The 21,706-nt window shown below is 41.3% G+C and overlaps 1 protein-coding gene and 1 pseudogene across 14 annotated transcripts in view; one reads left to right on the forward strand and one right to left on the reverse strand.

Annotated features, from left to right (window-relative positions):
- Cbfa2t2 (CBFA2/RUNX1 partner transcriptional co-repressor 2) overlaps positions 1 to 21,706 on the forward strand; it is a 105,724-nt gene that overhangs the window by 15,860 nt on the left and 68,158 nt on the right.
- Positions 9,086 to 9,664, reverse strand: Rps10-ps7 (ribosomal protein S10, pseudogene 7; annotated as a pseudogene).

Here is a 21,706-nt window from a genome sequence, read left to right on the forward strand (position 1 = left end):
ATGTGTGTGAGTATGTTGGTGTGTGCATGTGAGTGAGCTGCCCCCACATGGGTGCTGGGAACTGAACTTGTCCTCTGGAAGAGCAGTAGTGATTGAGTCATCTCTCCAGGCCCTAAATTTGTCAATATTGATGAATCTTTTAAGTGGGTGTAAATGCCACATGTTGGAGGTTAGAGAACAGCTCTTGTGAGTTCTCTCCTACCGTGTGAGACCAGGGGATTGAATTTAGGTTGTCAGGCTTGATGACAAGTACACTTACTTGCTGAATCATCTTCTGGTTTTATGCTTGTCCTTTGTTTTGTGCTTTTTTTTTTTGGTTCTTTTTTTCGGAGCTGGGGACCGAACCCAGGGCCTTGCGCTTCCTAGGCAAGCGCTCTACCACTGAGCTAAATCCCCAGCCCCATTTTTTTTTTTTTAAATAAGGATTTATTCATTTATTATATATAAGTATACTGTAGCTGTCTTCAGATACACCAGAAGAGGGCATCAGATCTCTTTACAGATGGTTGTGAGCCACCATGTGGTTGCTGGGAATTGAACTCAGGACCTCTGGAAGAGTAGTTGAGTGCTCTTAACCGCTGAGCCATCTCTCCATCCAGCCCCTGTTTTGTGCTTTTGAGACAGGGTTTCTCTGTGGAGCCATGGCTGTCCTGAAACTCACTTTTTAGACCAGGGTGGCCTTGAACTCATCTGCTTCCTGAGAACTGGGATTAAAGGTATTCACCACCTCTACCCAGCCTATGCATCACTTTTTAAGATTATTTATTTACTTATTTATTTTATTTATTTGGTTTTTTTCCAAGGCAGGATTTCTCTATTTAGTCCTGGCTGTCCTGGAACTTGCTTTGTAGACCAGGCTAGCCTTGAAGTCAGAGATCTTGTTTCTGCCTCCCAAGAGTGCTAGGACTAAACATGTGCACCATCAATGTCTGGTTTTGGTTTTATGCTTTTGTTTTGTTTGTTTGGTTTTTTTAAATTTATTTTTAAACAACAAGGTCTGGCCACTATCATTGACTTGCTTTACTTTTTTTTTTTTTTTTTTTTGGAGCTGAGGACCGAACCCAGGGCCTTGCGTTTGCTAGGCAAGCGCTCTACCACTGAGCTAAATCCCCAACCCCTTTACTTACTTACTTACTTACTTACTTATTTATTTATTTGTTTGTTTGTTTGTTTGTTTGTTTGTTTATTTATTTAAAACAGCAAGGTCTGTCTGTATTGCCTAACTAGCTCTGATGCCTGCTACGTAGACCAGGTTGGCCACCCAAAGTTAATATAGATAAATAAATAAAACTCTGTGATCTGTGTTCCTAGCATTCCCTCCCCCCATATTATTATTATTATTCTTTGAGACTATAGTATTTGTATTTGAGAGGTACAAAGCTTTATTTAGTGATGACTTTGGCCTTTGTGTAGACACTAAAATACTGATTTGGACTTGGTGTCTTTACAGCTAGCTTTGTTCTGACTGTGGAATGGGTGTACTGAACCAGGTGTTTTGCTTCAGCTGTACCATCTGTGGGAGCAGGTGGGCAGGTCTCTGTCATCAGAGAAACACAGCTGGTGAGACTTAGAACTAATTGGTTGCTTTCCCAGCTCTTTCTACCTGAATGCAGTTTTACGGCCACAAATGTACTGATTAGGATCTGGTTAGGACATTAACAGCAAAAAGGAACAAAAATAAGAAGGTATGAGTATTTTGTGTTGAGACATTGCTTGATACGTCTGCTGGCTTGGAATTGGTACTGTCCTGTCTCATTCTCTCAAAAGCTTGGGTTGCAGGGGTATGTTACCACGCCCTGCTTAGTATTTTTAGATTGATACTGCGGAAAATAAGCTCAGGGTTCATTGATTTGTGTCTGACTTCGGATGTGTATGTTTAATGTATGTGCTTATGTCTTTGGAGAGCAGAGGTAGACCCGTTCACTTTGATTTTTGAGAATGTGATAGACTAGGCTGGCTGGTCATCACATCCCATGGGTCGAATGTGCCGCTCTTCTGAATGCACACTAGCCTTTTATGCAGGTGTTAAAGGTCAAACTAGTTCTTATTTTTATGTTGCAAATGCTTTACCAACTAAGCTATCTTTTTAGAACCTTATTTTTTAAAAAGAGGGGTGGGATGGAGGTGTGCCTCTGTGTTTAGAGGTTCAGAGGTTGGAGAATATCAGGTATCTTTTCTGTATTATATACTTTGTCTTAGTCCCGTGAGCCATGGTCTCCCACTGAATAGAGCTAGGCTGGTGACTGGTGGCTGATGACTGGCAGGCCCCAGTGGTCCTCTTGTCTTTGCCCTCAACAGCAAAGCCACAAGCTCCTTTGTTTTGTCTGTTTTGAGTCAGGGTCTCACTGTATAGTCCTGACAATCCTAGAATTTGATATGCAGACCAGGCTGGCCTCCAACTTCCAGAGATCCACCTGCTTCTGCCTCATAAGAGCTAGGATTAAAGGGGGGGAAAGGGTGTTGTTGGCACGTGCCTTTAATCCCAGCAGTCAGGTCAGCGTGTTCTACGGGGGTGTTCCCGGACTACAGACAGAAACCCTATCTCAAAAACCAAACCAATCAACCAACCCGACAACTCTAGGAGGAAAGACACGTGCCATCATGTCCTACTTTATTTCTCATTTTTATGCTCCCGAACCAACCATAGGCGTACATCACCATGGGGAGTACACCAGGGGACTACAGCTTTTAGGTTTTTGTATTCTCCACAGTAACCAAGCGAATATCTCATAGGAGCTTAAAATAGTCTTGGTTGTATCATTAACTTGGTCACAGTGTAGTGTGATACGTAAAGTAACAGCTGAGTAAAATTTGGGGATATTTCTTCTTTTCAGTTCTGGAGATCAAATTTAGGGCTTTGTCTGTGTTTATTCTACCTCGGTTTGTTGAGCGGATCTGGTCTCACTGTTAGCTCTAGCTAGCCTCAGATATTATGTCGCTATGTCGCTTAGGCTGGCTTTTTCTTCTCCTTAAGATTTACATATTTTATGTGCATAGATGTTTTGTTTGTATGTCATCATGTGCCTGCCTGATGTCCTTGGAGTTCAAAAAAGGGTGTCAGATCCCTTGAACTGGGGTTACAGATAGTTAGTTGTGAGCCAGTATGTGGGCGCTAGGAAGGGAACCTGGGTCTTCTATGCTTTAACTGCTGAGATGGTTCTCCAGCCCCCTTCCCCCGCCCTTTATTTTTCTTTTCTTTTCTTTTCTTTTTTTTTTCTTTTTTTTTTTTTTTTGGAGCTGGGGACCGAATCCAGGGCCTTGCGTTTGCTAGGCAAGCGCTCTACCACTGAGCTAAATCCCCAACCCCTATATTTTCTTAACTTTTTTAGATAGTGTTTCATTTTGTTGCCCAGGCAGGCCTGGAGCTGCTGGGACTAAGCAGTCTTTCCTGTCTCATGTTCTTAGATCTGAGCCACCATGTCTTTGGCCTTTTAAAAAGCATTTTATCTGTCTATATCTATCTATCTATTTATTTATTATGTGTGGGTGTTTTGCTTGCATGTGTGTGTCTGTGCACCACTTGAGTGTAATGCCCATAGGGGACAGAAGAGGGCATTGGGTCCTTTGGGACTGGAGATGCAAGCAGGTGTGTGCCCTAGGAGGCGTTCTTTTTTTTTTTTTTTTTTAAAGATTTGTTTATTTATTATATATAAGTACACTGTAGCTGTCTTCAGACACACCAGAAGAGGGCATCAGATCTCATTACAGATGGTTGTGAGCCACCATGTGGTTGCTGGGATTTGAACTCAGAACCTCTGGAAGAACAGTCAGTGCTCTTAACCGCTGAGCCATCTCTCCAGCCCCCTAGGAGGCGTTCTTAACTGCTGAAATGCTGTCCAGCTTCTGTAATCTCTTTTGTTTGTTTTGGGAGGATCTTGAATTCCCGGATGTCCTCTTTGCAAGTTCTGAGGTGACAGGTGTGCAATAGGATATCTGGCTTTATTATTCATTATATTTTTCTTCCTCTTTGTCAATACCCTTCCTTCTTGCCTAAAAGTTATGGCAGTCTTTCTGTCTCAGTTTCCAAGTACTGGGATTACAGAGTTGTAATCGATACCTGACTTAATATCTGGTTTTCACCATTGGAAATGGGCTGCTTACATAATTGTAGAAAATGAATAGTCGAGGACAAGGTAAAGGGCAAACAGAATTACTTGGCTTATCATGCCACTTGCTTGCTTGTTTATTGGTCTTTCAAGGTAGGGTTTCTCTGTGTAGCCCTGCCTGCCTGCCTTGGAACTCATTCTGTAGACCAGGCTGGGTTTGAACTCTCAGAGATCCACCTGCCTTTGCCTCCCTAGCTCTGGGATTAGAGTCATGCCCCACCAATTCGCACTCTATCATGTCTCTGCTTGATCCAGTTGTTACGCACATCATAAAAATTGCTATGGGCATTCCAGGAAAGTAAAGATTTTTGTTTTGTTTTGTTTTTTTTTTGACAGGGTTTGTCTATTATAGTCCTAGAATTCAGAGATCTGCCTGCCTCTCCAGAGTACTAGGACTAAAGGCATGAGGCACCATGCCTGTTTGAAAGCTGTTGCTGTTTTGTTGTGTGGTTGGTTGGTTTTGGTTTTTAACATGTAGAAAGGACAAAAAGTTTGGGGTATAGCTCAGTCATAGAGCACTTGACTATCATGGGTGCTGACACCTTTGGTTCAGTTCTTAGAACTGCTTCAAAAAAGTTGAATCAAGAACAGAGGTTTAGGGACTGATAGGGTGTAGTTTTTTGTTTTTGTTTTTGTTTTTGTTTTTTTCCGGAGCTGGGGACCGAACCCTACCACTGAGCTAAATCCCCAACCCCGGGTGCAGTGTTTTATAAACACTTGTTTGGAAGGAAGGGTATGAGTTAGCAGTCAAAGATGAGGGGTGATGAAAAATGTGTGCGGGCTGATTGGGACCACAGTTGCAGGTCATAGGTAAGTGGGTTTTAACAATGGCAAGTGTTGTCATTTTGAATCAGAATGTGTTTGAGACTACTAACAGCAGATCCTTTCACTTTGTTTCACTTTGTATTTGAGGATTTTGAAAGTTGTTTTTTTTTTTTTTTTTTTTTTTTTTTGGACGAGTGCCCTGTTATAAAAAGATTCTGTTGCAGATCTACATTTGAAACTGCTTCAATATTCCTTTTGGGCCTTCCTAAATAATGTCTGGAGTTACATTGGACTTCATGTGTTCCTGTGGGTCACCGAAGCCTGTGGCATAAGTGAGAGGCTTGTGCGGGTGGTGTGAAAGGAGCTCTCCCAACCTCACATGTCTGGGTGGGCGAGCTACACTAATCGCTCCCAGCAGTTCTGAATCAGACATTGTGGAGCCAAGAGTCTAGCATTTGGAATTCCACTGCCTGTGCTAAGGGTCTGTCTTTTATCCTCCAAACCACCATTTGTTAAATGGCAGTGGACCTGTTGACAAGAGGGGGGAGACTGGCAAAGATCAAGTTAAAAGGGAAAAAAAGTTCAAAGGTAGGAAAATAAGAGAAGGGTTTAGTTATGTCTTCATCCCCCACCCCCACTCCCACCCCCGGACACAGACAGACAGACAGACAGACAGACGGGATCTCGATATGTAGCTGTAGCCCTGACTGGCTATTATAGACCAGGCTGGCCTGGAACTCTAAGATGTCCAGCTTGCTTCTGCCTCCCTGGGATCAACAGTGTGAGTTACCACTCCATGTTTTTCCCCTTCCCTCTTTTTTATTTACTTATTTAATTTTAGTAATTTGTTATACAGAGATTTCATTCCTGAAAGCTGGGTTTGGTGGTGCACTCTTTAATCCCAGTTCTTGGGAGGCAGAGGCAGGTAGATCTCTGTTTTGGTCTATAGTGAGTTCCAGAACTGCTAGAGCTGTATACAGAGACCCTTTCTCAAAAACAATATTTTTTTTTTTTTTTTTTTTTTTTTGTGGGTGGTGGGGTGGGGAGGGCTGTGAATCAAATCTATGGGCATGATGCTTTGGAAAATTTTGAACACAAAAAATAGAACAGTGTACTGAGTGCCCATGACCCTATCCTCTAGCTGCAGTGAGTGGCGGTTAATGAAGAGAAACCAGAACTCTGAGCCTTGGATTTGGTCTCCATATCAGGTCTTGTTACATTTGTCATCAGACACCCTACAGCAGAGCACCATGCTTGGGCTTTGTAATGAGGGATATGTTACTTAGACTTTTCTTTGGCCAGGGGTGGGAAGTGGCTCTGAGAGAGGGTATCTCTGTGTAGCCTTGGCTACCAAAAAACAAAAAACAAAACCTAATAAAAATCACCATTTCAGAGCATGTTTGAACCAAGTTTGATTGTCGGCAAGAGGCCTTATGAGGCGGTGTCTGCATCATATGTTTTTCAGTGAAATGGTGCAGGAGAACAGCCTTCACCTTGTTAGGTTTATAAAAGCTGGCAGGAGGTGGAGAGGGTGGGTGGGTACTGTGGGTTGTGTTGTACAGGTTAATGAGATAGTGACTGAGCTAACTGCTACGGCCCTCTGGCTTGTGCTGTCTCTTGTTCAAGGAGTGGTTCCTTTCGGTTTTCAGACTCACTCACTGTTTTCACTGCCCACAGATGATGTCCATTTGGCTTGATGCCCTGTCTTTTCAGATCCAGCTGTTTCAAATTACATGGAATCCTCAGGGATGGACACTTTTCTGAGCAAGCAGAGCTTCTTATTGGTGTTATCTTCTGAAGCCTTTTTTCCTTTGCACACACACTTGTGTATATTTTTTGTCTTAAAGGAAAACACTCGATGTATAGTACAGCCAGGAATGTAGGTAGGTTGGTAGAATGTCTGCTCACCAGGCACAAAGCTCCAACACCAGCTAAACTGAGTGAGATACCGAGTGCCTGCAATTGCATTCTGAGGACACCCTAGAGGCATGTCTCAAAAAAACTTGTAATCAACTTAGAATAAATAATATATTTAATAATATAATAAATAATATATTTAAAGTAGATCTGGAGAGGTGCCTCAGAGGCTAAAAGTCTCACTGTGTGTGTTATCTGTAGCTGGCTTGGAGTTAGTTCTGTTGCTCAAATTGCACACACACACACACACACACCATTATTTGTATTGTTTTATGTATCTTGCCTGTATGTGTGTCCGTCTGTGTACCACTTTCATGCAGTATCCTTGGAAGCCAGAAGACAGTGTTGCAGATAGCTATAATCTTCCATGTGGGTAATGGGACTTGAACCCAGATCTTTGGGAAGAGGAGCCAGTGCTCTCAGTCACAGACACTACCACGTTACCTCACCTAGCCCCCTCCTGCCTTGTTTTGTGTTTTGGTTTTTATTTTTTATTTGTTTTTTGAGACAAGATTTCTCTGTGTTCTGGCGTCCTGAAACTCTGTAGATCAGGCTAGCCGTGAACTCATGGAGATCTGACTGCCTATGCCTTCCCAAGTGCTGGGATTAAAGGGACCACACCTGGCCTATATTTTTACATTGTTTTAGGGATGCTTGTATTTTTTTTTTTCTACATGAGAGAGGTTTATTGTGGGGGAAGGGGACAAAAGGGGATGATGGAGACAAAGGAAGAAAAGAGAATAAACAGGGTGCTTGTATTTTGAGGCAAGTCTTACCCATGTAACTGTGGCTGGACTGGAACTTAATAAGTAGATCAAACTGGCATCAAATTCACACACAGATCTCCATGCCTCTGCCTCCCAAGTGCTATAATTAAAGGCATTATTTTTATAAATAATAAAGTGCATTACCATGCCTGTTTTAAATTTATATTTGTTTGTTTTAATATTGAAAACTTATTTAGGCCAGTTGTTGTGATGGATCCATTTAATCCTAGTACTTGGGAGGCAGAGCCAGGAGGAACTTTGTGAGTTTGAGGCTAGCTTGGTCTACATAGTGAGTTCCAGGGCAGCCAGGGCTACGTATGTCTCAAAAATAACCAAATAAATAATTTTACTGTTTCGTGTGTATGGTTATTTTGCCTGAATGTATGTCTGTGTACTCTATGTGTGTCTGGTGTCTAAGGAAGCCAGGAGAGGGTGTTAAATCCCTTGAGACTGGAGTTGTTAGCCACCATATGGGTGCTGGGGATTGAAATTGGGTTTTTGGAAGAGCAGTCAGTGCCTTTATAATCTTTGTAATAGAACGAACTATGTAGACCAGTCTGGCCCTAAACTTACAATGGCCTTTCTGCTTCAGTCTCTTGGCTGTGGCTGCGATTACAGGCATGGTTTGAGAAAATCATATTTTTCCTTTGTAAAAATAAACATATTATGTACTTTTTATTTATTTATTTTATTTATTTATATGAGTACACTGTAGCTGTCTTCAGACACACCAGAAGAGGACATCTAATCTCATTACAGATGGTTGTGAGCCACCATGCGGTTGTGGGATTTGAACTCAGGACCTCTGGAAGAACAGTCAGTGCTCTTAACCACTGACTCATCTCTCCAGTCCCTCTTATGTACTTTGTATGGGTCGCAATTCCAAATTGTCTTTCTTTGCTGGTGAGAGTAGCTTGGTGCCTGCTAACAAGATTGTTTACTGGGGGCTGGACTGGAGAGATAGCTCAATGGTTAAGATTACCTGTTGCTCTGTCAGAGGACCCAGGTTCAATTCCCAGCCTCCATGTGGTGGCTCAAAACTATTTGTAAACTCCATTTTACAAAACACGACCCTCTTCTGATCTCTACAGGTACCAGGTATGAATGTGGTTCACACTTTCATGCAGGCAAAGCACTTATAAACATTAAGAAGATGATTGCTTACTTAAACAGTGAACAAGTTGATACTGCCTGTTGTCAAGAAATCTTGATTCCTTGTCAGGTGGTCCTCCCATCAGAGGTACTTGAATGTTTCTATGACTTGGTAGCTAACATCCGCCAAAGTGAGTAATTTGGGATTACTCCTTGCTTTCTTCTTCCCTCCTTTATTCCTTCTTTCCCTCCTGTATTGCTTTGCTAGGATCAGTCAATATTTGTGGGCATCACCATGTTGCCCAGTCTGAGTTTGAACTCCTAGGTTTACACAGTGGTCCTGCTTCAGTCTCCCAAGTAGCTGGGACTACAGGTGTGTGCCCCTGGGTCTCACTTCAGTAGTATCTTGATTACTTTCTTTTTTTTTTTTTTCACGTTTTTCTTTAAAGTTTATTCAACACAACATAATCTCCAACTTCACTGAGGCGGCTGACCACGTCCACGACCGAAACCCCCTCTAAACTGGAACTCCGTTGCCGAGCCAGCCCCAGCCTCAGCTTTCTTGTCAGCTCCAGGGGGCACAGCACTCACTCCTTCTGTAGGTGTCTCTGTCTGCCTCCCCTCTTGTGAATCTTGCAGGCCGCTCACCCTCTGGACCTTTGGGCCGAGGCCTGCCAGTCTCGGGACGGCTGCGGCGCAGGGTGGCGGGCACGATCTCCGGAGGTAGGTGCAGGTAATCTCGGAGGTACTGGATGCCCTCATTCGTGAGGTACCAGTAGAAATGTCTCCAAGCAAACTGCTCCTTCACGTAGCCTCGAGACTTGAGAGACGGCACGGCCTTCATGACGTGAAGGTTGGGCACGTTCTTGTCTGCCAGCTCGGGGTGTTTGGGCATGTGGACGTCTTTTTTGGCAACCATCATCCCTTCCTTAAAAAGGAGTTCATAGATGGCAATCCGGTTCTTCTTGGGCATCAACATCGCGGCAGCTGCAGGGTCCGAGGCGGAGGCTGGAAAGCTCTTGATTACTTTCTTACTGTATAGTACTGTGTAGGCACCACAGTGCTGACACTAGGTCACATGATGTTATATTTTGGTTTCTTTCCTTAGTTGCAACAATGAGATAATGATGTCTACCAATAGGCTGTCGTGTAGACTGTTTGTGACAAACAAGGAAATAAAGTTGGTTCTTGATACTCAGTACTGAACAATACAAATCACTACCTCATCAATTAATGTTGCTGCTAGCTGCCTCCAGGGTGTGAATCTTCCTTAAGTTTTATCTCTCCAAAGTGTGGTAGAGGCTTAAGGAAGGCATATATGCTTGATTATGTATGTGGAGATCTTCATTCTCTATTTTAAAGATTTATTTATTTCATGTATATAAGTACACTGTGGCTGTCTTCAGACACACCAGATCCCATTACAGATGGTTGTGAGCCACCACGTGGTTGCTGGGATTTGAACTCAGGACCTCTGGAAGAGCAGTCAGTGCTCTTAACTGCTGAGTCATCTCTCCAGCCCAGAGGTCTTCATTCTTAATGTTTGTTCATGTAAATGTTAATATAGGATATGTGTTCGTGTAGTATGAACTGGGAAGAAGGCAAGCATCTCCTTCATTTTATATATATATATATAATATATATGTATGTATTTTAAAGGTTTATTTATTATATATAAGTACACTGTAGCTGTCTTCAGACACACCAGAAGAGGGCATCGGATCCCATTACAGATGGTTGTGAGCCACCATGTGGTTGCTGGGATTTGAACTCAGGACCTCTGGAAGAGCAGTCAGTGCTCTTAACCGCTGAGCCCCATTTTGTATTTTTATTCTAAAATATTCACAGGAAATTCAAAGAGTATATAGAGAAGCTCAAGACCCTTCACTCAGTTTACCCCGTAATAAGATCTTTATAGTAACTGGTATAGTTTCGGCTTTCAGATAACTGTTTTTATGCCCCAGAAATTGATTAAATATCTTGTATAAACTATTGGGAGGTGTCAAGGATTAAAGTCTGACATTGTGTATTTCTATCATTTCTCTGGATTTTCAACATAATTATCTAAAGTTTTACTGTATTCAGTGTTGAAACCTAGACTAATGGTTCTAAATTTAATTATGGGAACTGTACATTTACATTTGCTTGATTTTAAAGCAATTTTTACAGTGTGTTCTCATCTTTGATTTACAGTCTTTATAGCACCAGAACCATTGTTGCTTGCATTGTCTTAATTTAATCACGTGCCAGTTTAGTAGAGTACCAAGTCTGGATCTGGAAGGCAGCTTGTGTGAATCATTTACATATATTTCTGCTTATGTTCCCAAAACTAATTTGCAGCTTTTTATTTTTAATCCAATTATACATTCAAAATATGTTTACAATTTATTTTATGAAGGCTTTTGTCTCATACAGGGTTTAAAACTAGCCAACAGAGGCAGAAGTTATTAAACAATAGGCAGAAACTACACAGTGGTAGGGGTTTAAATGGTGATTGTTAAACATTTGAATGTCCCTCACAATGTGAGTCTGTGTGTACATTTAGTCCACTAGTGACTCAAATAGACAGGTTTTACAGATATTCTTGCTGTTATTGTCAGCCATAAACAAATTACATGCATTTAACAAGTTAATGTCAGATTGGCCAGGAGCCACTAGGAGGTGTGCTCTTAGTGACATCAGCTGGCAAAGTGCCCTGGTAACAGGGAGGTGGAAGGGTGGGGGAGAGAGGAAGCAGGAGGGAGGGAGGGAGGGAGGGAGGGAGAGACTGACTGTATCTGGGGATTCTGGCAAGGTGAAGAGCTGGTCTGTTTGGCAGGACCTTCCCATCTGGGATCCATCTGTGTTTCCCTGGAATGGGACAGGCAGCTCTAGTCAGTGAGAAATGGCAGATGTGAGAGAGCTGACACATGTCCAGCTAATGAAAGGAGGAGGAAGGCTGGGCTCCGATTGGGCTTTGAAGATTAGGGGGAGAAAACAGAGCCTTTTAATACCTATTTCAAGTAGATTTGGTATATTACGAGTCTGGATTTTATAATTTGGACATTCAGGGTAAGTGTACATTTTAATAATAGTTTGGGGGATAATAAAGTGCACAATTCTCTGTCTTTCCAAAGCTTTTTGCTTATCTCAAATTATGTTTATTGATATTTTATCAGGGTTTAGTCTTGGTTTCATTTTGGTGCTTCATGTGATTTTCTGTTTCTATTTAATTTTTCACTTGCCACCTTTGTATTTTTAATGGAAAGCTTAGTTAAAATCAGATGTAGTTCATAAATTCTATAGTTAGAAAAGTAGTCCCACAAATACTTCTTTCTTTAAACTATTCCATATTAAATACTTCTTGGCTATTCTGAGGGAATTTTCCTTAAGTATGTAGAATACCAGTGTTAAAGAGATGACCGCTGCAGTGCTCATTTTCATTGTTAGATTTTACTTCAAAGTAATCAGTTACAACTAAAAGATTGTAGCAAAGCTAGTGTCATCTCAGCGTTTTATATCTTGTTATGTTTTGCTCTATGCTGTTTTCTATGTTTGAAACAGCATCAACTCAGACTTGAATTGTGAGTTGGACAGATAACCTCTATCCCTACCTGGAGTTTTTATCAGTTTGTGGTGCCTATTGGCTATTTCCATAGTGTTTATTATTTTTGAAAGGCTTCCAAATTAGCCCACCTATCTCTAGACCCTGAGTTTAGTACATAATGTATAGAAATTATTTCCTAGTTCTCTCATCTTGGGCAATTTCTGCTGTTCTGAATCTTTTTTTTTTTTTTTTTTTTTTTTTTTTTTTTTTGCCTACCCCCACTTCTGTTTCTCTTTCTCTACTGGATCTTACTACGTATTTATGTACACCAGGCTGGCCTCCAACTCACAGAGATCCACCCTCCTCTGTCTCTTCCCTAAAGGCATGTGCCACCCTAGCCAGCTGACTCCTGATTTGTGTTGGTATTGGGAAAATTTGTCCAGCACTTTCCAGCACATCGAAGGCATACTGATCAATTTCAGAAGTTTTTAGATATTTTTCTGTTGTGTCTAAACCCTTTCAACTTCCCTTTTACCTTGAGCCACAAATTATCTGGTCTAACTCACATTTTCAGGGCAGTATTATTCTTGCTGCTCCTACTTTATATTTACACTTTAAATTTTTGTTTCATGTATGTGTGTTTTGCCTATTTGGATGTTTGTACCACAGGACTGCCTGATGCCTACAGAGGCTAGAAAAGATCCCTTGGAATTGGAATTACAGATGGTAGCTGTAATGTGAGTGTTGGGAATTGAACCCAGGCCCTCTGGAAGAATAGCCAGTGTTCATTCATAACTGCTGGGCCTATTCTCCAGACCCCTGATCCTTTGTATCTATTGTGTTGTATGTCCAATCTTTGCTAAACCTCTTCATGACTATGGTTTGGAGAGCATTCTGAATATAAAATGAAAATGTATTCCCTTTGACTGTACCAGAACAGAGCTTTGAAAAGGCAATTTATGGCCTGGAGAGATGGCTCAGTGGTTAAGAGCACTGACTACTCTTTCAGAGGTCCTCAGTTCAATTCCCAAAAAGCACATGGTAGCTCACAACCATCTGTAATCTGATGCCCTCTTCTGGTGTGTCTTAAGACAGTAATGGTGTACTCATATAAATAAAATAATAAATATATATTTTTAAAAAAGAAAAGTCGGATTACATTAGGGAAGTATTGATTCTATTACTTTTGAGTGCACCAATTACTTAAAAATATTTTAATATTTGTCTGTTTCTGTGTGTGTGTTTTTTTTGTTTGGTTGGTTTTTTTTTTTTGTTTTTTATTTTTTCCTACTGTGTGGGTTCTGGGATTCAAATTCAAGTCATATTAGGCTTGGCTGCAAGTGCCTTTACTGAGCCTTCACTGGTCAGCAATATTTAAATTATACCTGACTCCCCAAAGATTCTATGAAATGGCAAATGGGGACTTCAAAAAATGATATCTTTAAAAATAACTTTTACTATTCTAGATGTAGGTTTCAGCTGCATGCATGTGCACTCCATGAAAGCCTGTTTGTTTGGTTATTAAAGACTGGATCTTACTCAGTATCCTCAGCTGGCTAGAATTTGCTGTGTAGACCTGTCCTGGCCTCAAACTTGCAGCACTCCTGTCTTGCCTTCTGGGTCCTGGGAGAACAGGCATGTACCTGGCTGCAGTGCAGTACCCTGCTCAGGTCTTTCAGTTTATCTCCCTTTCCATGAGGTAATGGGAACTTTTATTCAAAACGGATCTTTTTAGAAGTTTCTTTTATGTTAGATTGACTGAATGTTGTAGAACAAAGTTGGGGAGTTTTGATAGGTGCGGTGGGCAGCACTTTCTGAATATCTGAGAGGCTGTAGTTATGTTGAACTTACATGGTTGTCATTCAGTCAGCAATATTGCACTCTTAGGAACTATGTTCCTGGGAATGAGTGGCGAGAAAAGAATGTAATGCTGAACGTGTAGTGTAGGCTATATACTCTGTGAGAGAGCTTAAAAGGAGTTTTTATATTGCTATATGTCTATTCTAGCAACACTGTTTTATATTCTGGGACTTGGGATTGCATCCAAGACCTTGTGGATGCTAAAAAAGCATGTGTTCTATCAGTGGCTAAGTTCCTAGCCTTCAGAAATACTATGGCCCAGATTTGGTATAGAGTGAACTCTATTTATAGCCCAGGCTGGTCTTGAATTAACAGTAATTGTCCAGTCTTAGCCTCCCAAATGCTAGGATAACAGGTATATGTTGCTACACTTGGCTTATGTGATAGTTCATTGACTATAATAAAAGTATTTAGCAGTCTTGGTGAGGTGAGGTGAGGTGAGGTGAGGCCCTGAGGTCAGCTTTCAGTTGTGGGTGGGGGACCCAGCTAGGGCCTTGCAGTTAAAAGACAAAATCAGGGGTGGGGATGCACTTGCTAGTAATCCAGGAACACTTCCCAACATTCCAGAAAGCAGAGAAAGGAGTTAACTCTATCTAAGTTCAAGCCCAGCTTGGTCTACATATTAGTTTCAAGACACTTAAGGACTACAAAAAGAGGCCCTTATTCAAAATAAATAAACAACAACAAAAAACCAATGAAAAATTTTATTGCCAAGAGATTTTATTTTTAAAGATGTGTTACAGTTTATGTTATGTATGGGTATGGGTGGGTGTGTGTCAAGTGCGCTTGAACAGGACCCGTGGAGGTATGGGGGTATGTCCCTTAGAACAGGAGTTAGAAGTGTTTGTGAGCTGTCTAATAGGATACAGAGTTCTTTGATAGACCAGTAAGCACTCTTAACTATAAGCTATCACTTCAACCCCAAACCAAAAAAATCCAGTTAAATAATACTGAAGGCTGGAGACATGGGTTAAGAGCACTGGCTGCTGTGCCAGAGGTCCTGAGTTCAATTCCCAGCAACCACATGGTGGCTCACAATCATCTGTATTGGAATCCAGTGCCCTCTTCTGGTGTATCTGAAGACAACTACAGTGTACTCATATGAATACATAAATAAATCTTAAAAAGTTACTGAGAAAGTCACAGTACTTTCTGAGGGCCGAGGAAGCCACTTTGGGAAGTTGGAACTAGCCTTACAGATGTTAATTTCTCCTACCACGGGAGCTCAGATTGCTAGGCTCTTTACCAGCTGAGTCATGCTATTGGGCCCAGGGAATGTTCTTTATCTAATTTAATTAATTGCATTATTGCATCATAAGCTGAGGGAATGGGTCAGCAGTGGAGCACTGCCCAATCATTTGCTAGTTTCAGTCCCTAGCAAGGTGCTTGTGTGGGAAGGGTCCTCTAGCACAGAGTTTTAGTATCCAGTGGCTAAACTTGGAATGGTATTCTAAATTTCCAGAATATTCACCTTAGCATGCATGCATGCATGTATGTATGTATGTATGTATGTATGTATGTATGTAAGTATGTATGTAAGTAAATTTTCTGACAGGGTCTTGCTATGTAGCCTTGAGTCTGCTACCCAACACCTAGATTTTTAATAAATTATTCTGATTTTATGTGTTTATGGTAATATCTTGAGGTTGTTTTGTTTCTTTTTTTTTTTTTTGTTTTTTGTTTTTCCTTAATATTTTGTGATAGGACTTAATGGAGGTGTCCAAGCTGGCTGTGATCTCACAGGTACTGGGATTTCAGATGTGTGCCACACCTAGTTTTGAGATTTGGGAGGTACAGAGGAAGATGTTGAGACAGGAAATCCCTGCCAATATTTGATTTCCTTCTCAGGTAGTTGCTGATAGCTTTGATTATAGGTATGAACCATCATGCTCAGCTTAGATTTTATAATATTGTATATACTTTTTATAATACATGCATACGTACATACATGCATACGATTATAAGCCAAGTTTTAACCAGTTGTACCATCTCTCCAGCCCAGACTTTTTTAAGGGTGGAATTTAGAGAAGATAAGTTCTGGAAGTTATTTCTAACAGGGAACCAGATCTTTCGGAGAGAAGGTAACACATTTGATTAGGAAGCCTTGGATTTTGTTGGGGAGGGCAGATAGAAACACACTAGTTCCAATTCCCATCCAGGTGCTTGGACTGGTCCTCCCTAGCACAGACCAAAGTTCCTTCAGTTAAATTTTGCCAAGTGTGTCCTTATACTGAGTTATACGTTCTGCCATAGTTTTGCTGGAGATGAAGGTCTCATATGACCTAGACTGGCCTTGAACTCAAGATCTTCCTGCCTCTACTTCCAGGTGCTGGGATTACTAGCATGTACCCTATGCTGACTAGTGTACTGTGGAATTTTGTTTTTGAAATTAACGTGTGCGTATTTGTGTGAGAGTATAAGTGCAGGTGCCCAAGGATGCTGGAGGCTTTGGAGCCCTGCAGCTGCTTGGATCTGAGCACAGTTGTTTGCTTATGAGGCATTTACTTACACAATTTCTCCCCTTGAACATGCAAGTTCCAGTTTAGAAGGTCGTCCTGATACGTGGAGAGTATGTGCATTGATTCCCTCCAAGTTCAGATCAGTAAAGAAAGGATCAGGAGTGGCTTACAGGAAAAGCAAGCAAGCCAAAAAACCAACCCTCTAAATGGCTTGTTAGATAGAGTCTGACTGGCTGTGATGGACTTCCCAGATGGTTAACTTTTAAGAACTATGTGGCTAGCTAGTACCTAAAATAGGCCTATAATACTTCTAGCCAATTTTGTGAGATGATTTCTTCTTCCTCTTCCTCCTCCTCCTTCTCTTTCTCTTCTTCTTTCTCTCCTCTTCTTCCTTCTCTTCCTCCTCCTCCTCTTCTTCAAATAAGTTAAAAAAAAAAAAAGTCTGTGGACACCTTATAGTGAAAATGATTGCATTAGGTTCCAGTTTCAAGCCATAGCACCACCAAGAAAACAACTGTGTATTCAGTACCCAGCAACCATAAAGCACACACCCTCAAGTTATGTATTGACAGATTTATGCTAGGAGACTGAAAATGCATATGGGTTTACTTTTCTAAGCAACCGCTGGTAGAAATCCTGTTATCTTTCCATCTTGAGCAGCTTGTTAGAGATACCCAGCAGAGAGGGGTACAGTTCTGTGTAGAAAATGGATTTATGCTACCTGCTGTATCATCTCATAGGTGCAACTAAAACTTAAGTGGAATATATGTTTTGTTTTGCTTTTGTTCTTTTCTTAGGTCATTGGAAACAGGTTTTCATGTAGCCCAGGTTGGCCTCAAACTCTGTGTGGCTAAGGATAACTTTGATCTTCTGAGCCTCATGCTTTTACCTCCCAACTGCTGGGCTTGCAGGCATGTAGCACAGACTTAGAACATGTATTTTAATCTGACTGTTAAGAAAGATGGAAGGAAGAATGGAAATACTGTGTAGGCTTTAACATTAGATTAGGTTGTATAGCCATGAGCATTGATTTATCATCTGAGCCTTTTTTAACTGTAAAATTGTAGTGAAATGAGTTTTAAGCATTAATACTTGTTACATGAATGCTTAATAAACTTTATCTTCCTATGTAATTTTTCTTTTGCTGTCCCAACATTGATGTGACAGTAATGAAGAAGCTAATGTGATAGGCATGTTTTTAATATGTCTCTCTAGGCTGATGGAAACAGCTCTGCCTCCTTAACTAATTCTTAGTCACAAGAGAGAGGGGGAGACGCTTTCAAGTAGAGAATGTATTAGCCTGAAAACCTCAGACCTGTTGCTGAATGGCAGGCTGTTTAGGGACCTGCCTTACTTTGCTGGAAGAGCTGGGGGATGGGCCACTTTGAGGGTGACAGATGTGTCCTCTGCTCCCAGCACCAGGTGCAGCCATTGTTCTGGCTGCTCTCTTCATCCCTCCTGTCTGTTACTCTGTGCTTTGTAGCCCATTGTCTCTGTAGGAAATTAGCATTAAATCCATCTGAAACCTCCATGTCCCTCAACTGCAGGTGACTGTTACTGGCCCCAGCTGCCACCCTTGCGCTTGATTACTTCCATATGGGGCTGTGAAAGAAGCAGTAGTCATTTATTGATTTCCACCACAAGCCCCCACCTCTAACATGATAACCTGAAATCTATTAGGCCTCCCATAGGCTGTAGCTCAATTGGCACTACACTGTGACTAACAGTTTACAAGCAAAAATAATTGTCCTTTTTCTTCCTTTTTAGCTTCTTTCCTAAATATCAGATGGAGAAAGACCTGAGTTATCAAAGCGGGGTAGTAATTTGAATGTCTGGAGCTAGATACTTCTGAGTAGTGCAACTTTAAGAGTTTGGATGGACTTGTCTGGAAAATTTTAGTCACTATTTTAAATATTTCATACCACACCCATAGTGTTCAAGCAAACCCATTTCCTAATAGTTCTTAGGATAGAGGTGTTAAGGGACACAAATTTTTATTACCTGCTTTAGTAAATTATTTGAAGTGTTCAGTATGTTGAAAATGCCTAGTTTAAAAAGTTGATTGGGAAAACTATATGCAGTCAGTGTTAGTGCATGCACTCTGGTTGTAGTTTGCCTCAAACGTCATGTAAGATGGTTTATGGCTTAGACTTCTTTATTGTTAAATGTGTGTGTTTCATTTTGGGTCTTGTTATGAATTGATTTAGTGGTGTGGTGGGTGACACATGCCTGAGGTCCCTGTTTTTAGAAAGTAGGGAGATCTCAACTTTTAGGACACCTTTACAGTAGGCTCAAGGCTAGCCTACCTGTCAAAGCCTTATCTCAAAACATTAAAAGGTGAATTGGATTTAAAATCCCAAATCCAATTTTAAGGACAGTTTGAAGTTGCTTTTGTTTCCAATGATTATGTTGACTGATACATCATTTCTTTGCTTCTGGTGAAATGAGCCAATTCAAGCCAGATTAGATCATATTAAAGGCAGGTTTATTGGGAAACTGGTCTCAGGCAGGCCAGTTTGCTGGCCCCAAGGACTGAGACCGGGAAACTGGACATTGGGAATGGGGGATAGGGAAGGGAGAGAAAAAGAGAAAGGGTGCTTGTTCAGAGAGAGGAGACCAGAATGCCTGAATTATATAGGGAGGAGCCTCTGGGCTGAAAAGGTCAAGGTTGGGGCAGAGTATGATAGGTAGGGACTGATGGATGCTGGGAGAACCTGGAGGCCAGGTTGCTTTGGTGTGTAAAATATGTACCTCAGTCCCTTGTCCCAGAGTCCAAAAGCAAACATTGACTTTGTCAAAGTTAAAACCAACGGAGAGTGTCCTAATAGACTGTATCGTGTCACACCCCTGGGAGCAGCCAGTTTGCCGGCTTGACTAGTGAGTGTTTGATTTTGTGGCTCAGGCTTTATCATAAAATCTTTAGTTTATAATGTCATAAATCAGATTATCTAATATGTCTAACATTTAAAGTGACGGTTTTATTACTGCTTCAAAGTTAGTATATGGAGATAAGGAATATAGGGCCATTTCTGTTGAGGATCTATCTTTTTACCTTTCTGTTCTATTTCTGGGTTTAAAGAAGTTCAGGATTTGAAAAACTCTTGATGACCAGAGCTATCTGGCAACTTCTCTGAAGGCAGGCCTCCAGGGAAAGTGTCGTGACTGCGTTTAGAATAGGTTAGTGTTTGAGTTAGAGTGTTCAGAGAGCTTTGAAATTTGCTTCATCGTTTTTTAGGGTTTGTTTGTTTTTGAGAGGGGGGTCTTATTGTGTAACTCTAGCTGTCCTAGAACTCACTCTGGACCAGGCTTGCCTTTAACTCACAGATTGTCCTGCTTCTTCCTGGAATGGGGTGGTGTTACAGGCACACACCACCATGCACATGCAGCCTCATTACTGTAAGCAGAACGATGGGAAGATGGGAAGAGATAAGGTGTTTGATTAGTGTTTGTCGCTGTGAAAAGACAATGACCAAGGCAATTTTTTTTTTAAGATTTATTTTATTTATTTTATGTATTTGCGCATACTGTGGCTGTCTTCAGACACACCAAAAGAGGGCATCGGATCCCACTACAGATGGTTGTGAGCCACCATGTGGTTGCTGGGATTTGAACTCAGGACCTTCAAAAGAGCAGTCAGTGCTCTTAACCGCCTAGCCATCTCTCCAGCCTGACCAAGACAATTGTTATAAAAGAAAACATTTAATTGGATCTTGCTTACAGTTTCATAGGATTATTCCATTGTCACCATGTTTGGCAGCATGGTGCCAGAACTATATGATCCAAAGGCAGAGATATGCTGGGTCTGAGGTGGATTTTTGTAACCTCAAAACCCACCCCCAGTGGCACAGTTCCTTTAACAAGGCCACATCTTCTAATCTTTCTTAAGTAGTGCCATTCCCTGGTGGCTAATCATTCAAATATATGAGCCCATGGAGGCCATTCTTACTCAAACCACTGCATCAGTGGAAAGAAAGTGGCATTTGGAATGGGGTCTTCTGCTCATAGAGTTGGGGTCCATTCATTTGCAGTTTGGAACTAGAACAAGTTGGAACCGGTGTAAGTACAGTACTGGTGTAGCCATTACTGCTTTCAGGTTTGTGTGTATATTTTAATAATGAAAGGAAAACTGAAAAAAAAATAGGTAAGAGGTTTTGTTTTTAAAATTGCGTATAAATGTTTTGTATGCCTGGTGTCCTCGGAGGCCAGAAGAGGGTGTTAGTTTCCCTAGAAATTTAGTTACAAATGATTGTTAGCTGTCATGTATATGCTGGGACTGAAACGCAGGCCCTCTGGGATGTCAGCTAGTGCTTTTAGTCCTGAGCCATCTCTCCAGCCCCTAGATTTTCTTTTTTCAACTTTTCTGTCTAAAGCAACTAAATGTAATCATGTCTGTAAATATTTCAGCATGTAGTTGTTAAGAACTACAGACTTTGCTTATATAACCACAGTTATCAAAAGGGTTGACTGCACCACTAAACTAAAGATCTTATTCTCATTTTTACACAGAGAAACCAAGCTGGGGATTCTTCTAGGATTGGGACAAAACAATTCTGTTTTGTGTGGCTGGTCACCCTACTAAGAATGCTATGCTACATTTGATAAGAGATAGGCAGACAGAGAACATGAAAGAGTGGCACCTGTAGCTCTAGTACCTGGGAAACAAAGGTAGGTCTGCTTTATGATGAGTTTTAAGGTTGTCGGGAGCTAGATGGTTGAGATCCTATCTCCAGAGAAGAGGGGCTAGGAGGGGCCACTTACTGATGAGTAACATACCTGTCAGTCACAAATGTATTATGGTGCTCTTGCAGAGGAACTGGGTTCAAGTCCCAGCACCCACATGGTGGCTCACAACTTTTTGTAATTCCAGTTCCAGAAGATCTGATATTCTTCTCCGGCTTCCATGCATGACAGATACAGTGGCACACACCTGTAATCCCAGAAGCACGGGGGAGGCAGTGGTAGGCAGATCTGAGTTTGAGGCCAGCATAATGAGTTCTAGGATAGTCAGGGTTATGGACAGAGACCTGTGCCCCACCCTCCTACCCCCAATAAACAAACAAGTAAATAAATATATAAGCAAGCATGCAAGAAATAAATACAGGACTAGGGGTGTAGTACAGGTGATAGTATGCACAAAGCCCAAGGTTCAGTTTCCTGTCAGCTTATTATAGGAGCATGTCTGTAAATTTAGCACTTGGGAAGTGAAGGTAGGAG

Source organism: Rattus norvegicus, chromosome 3, assembly GCF_021556685.1.
Source record: "Rattus norvegicus strain SHRSP/BbbUtx chromosome 3, alternate assembly SHRSP_T2T, whole genome shotgun sequence".
In the NCBI taxonomy this organism is placed as follows: Eukaryota; Metazoa; Chordata; class Mammalia; order Rodentia; family Muridae; genus Rattus; species Rattus norvegicus.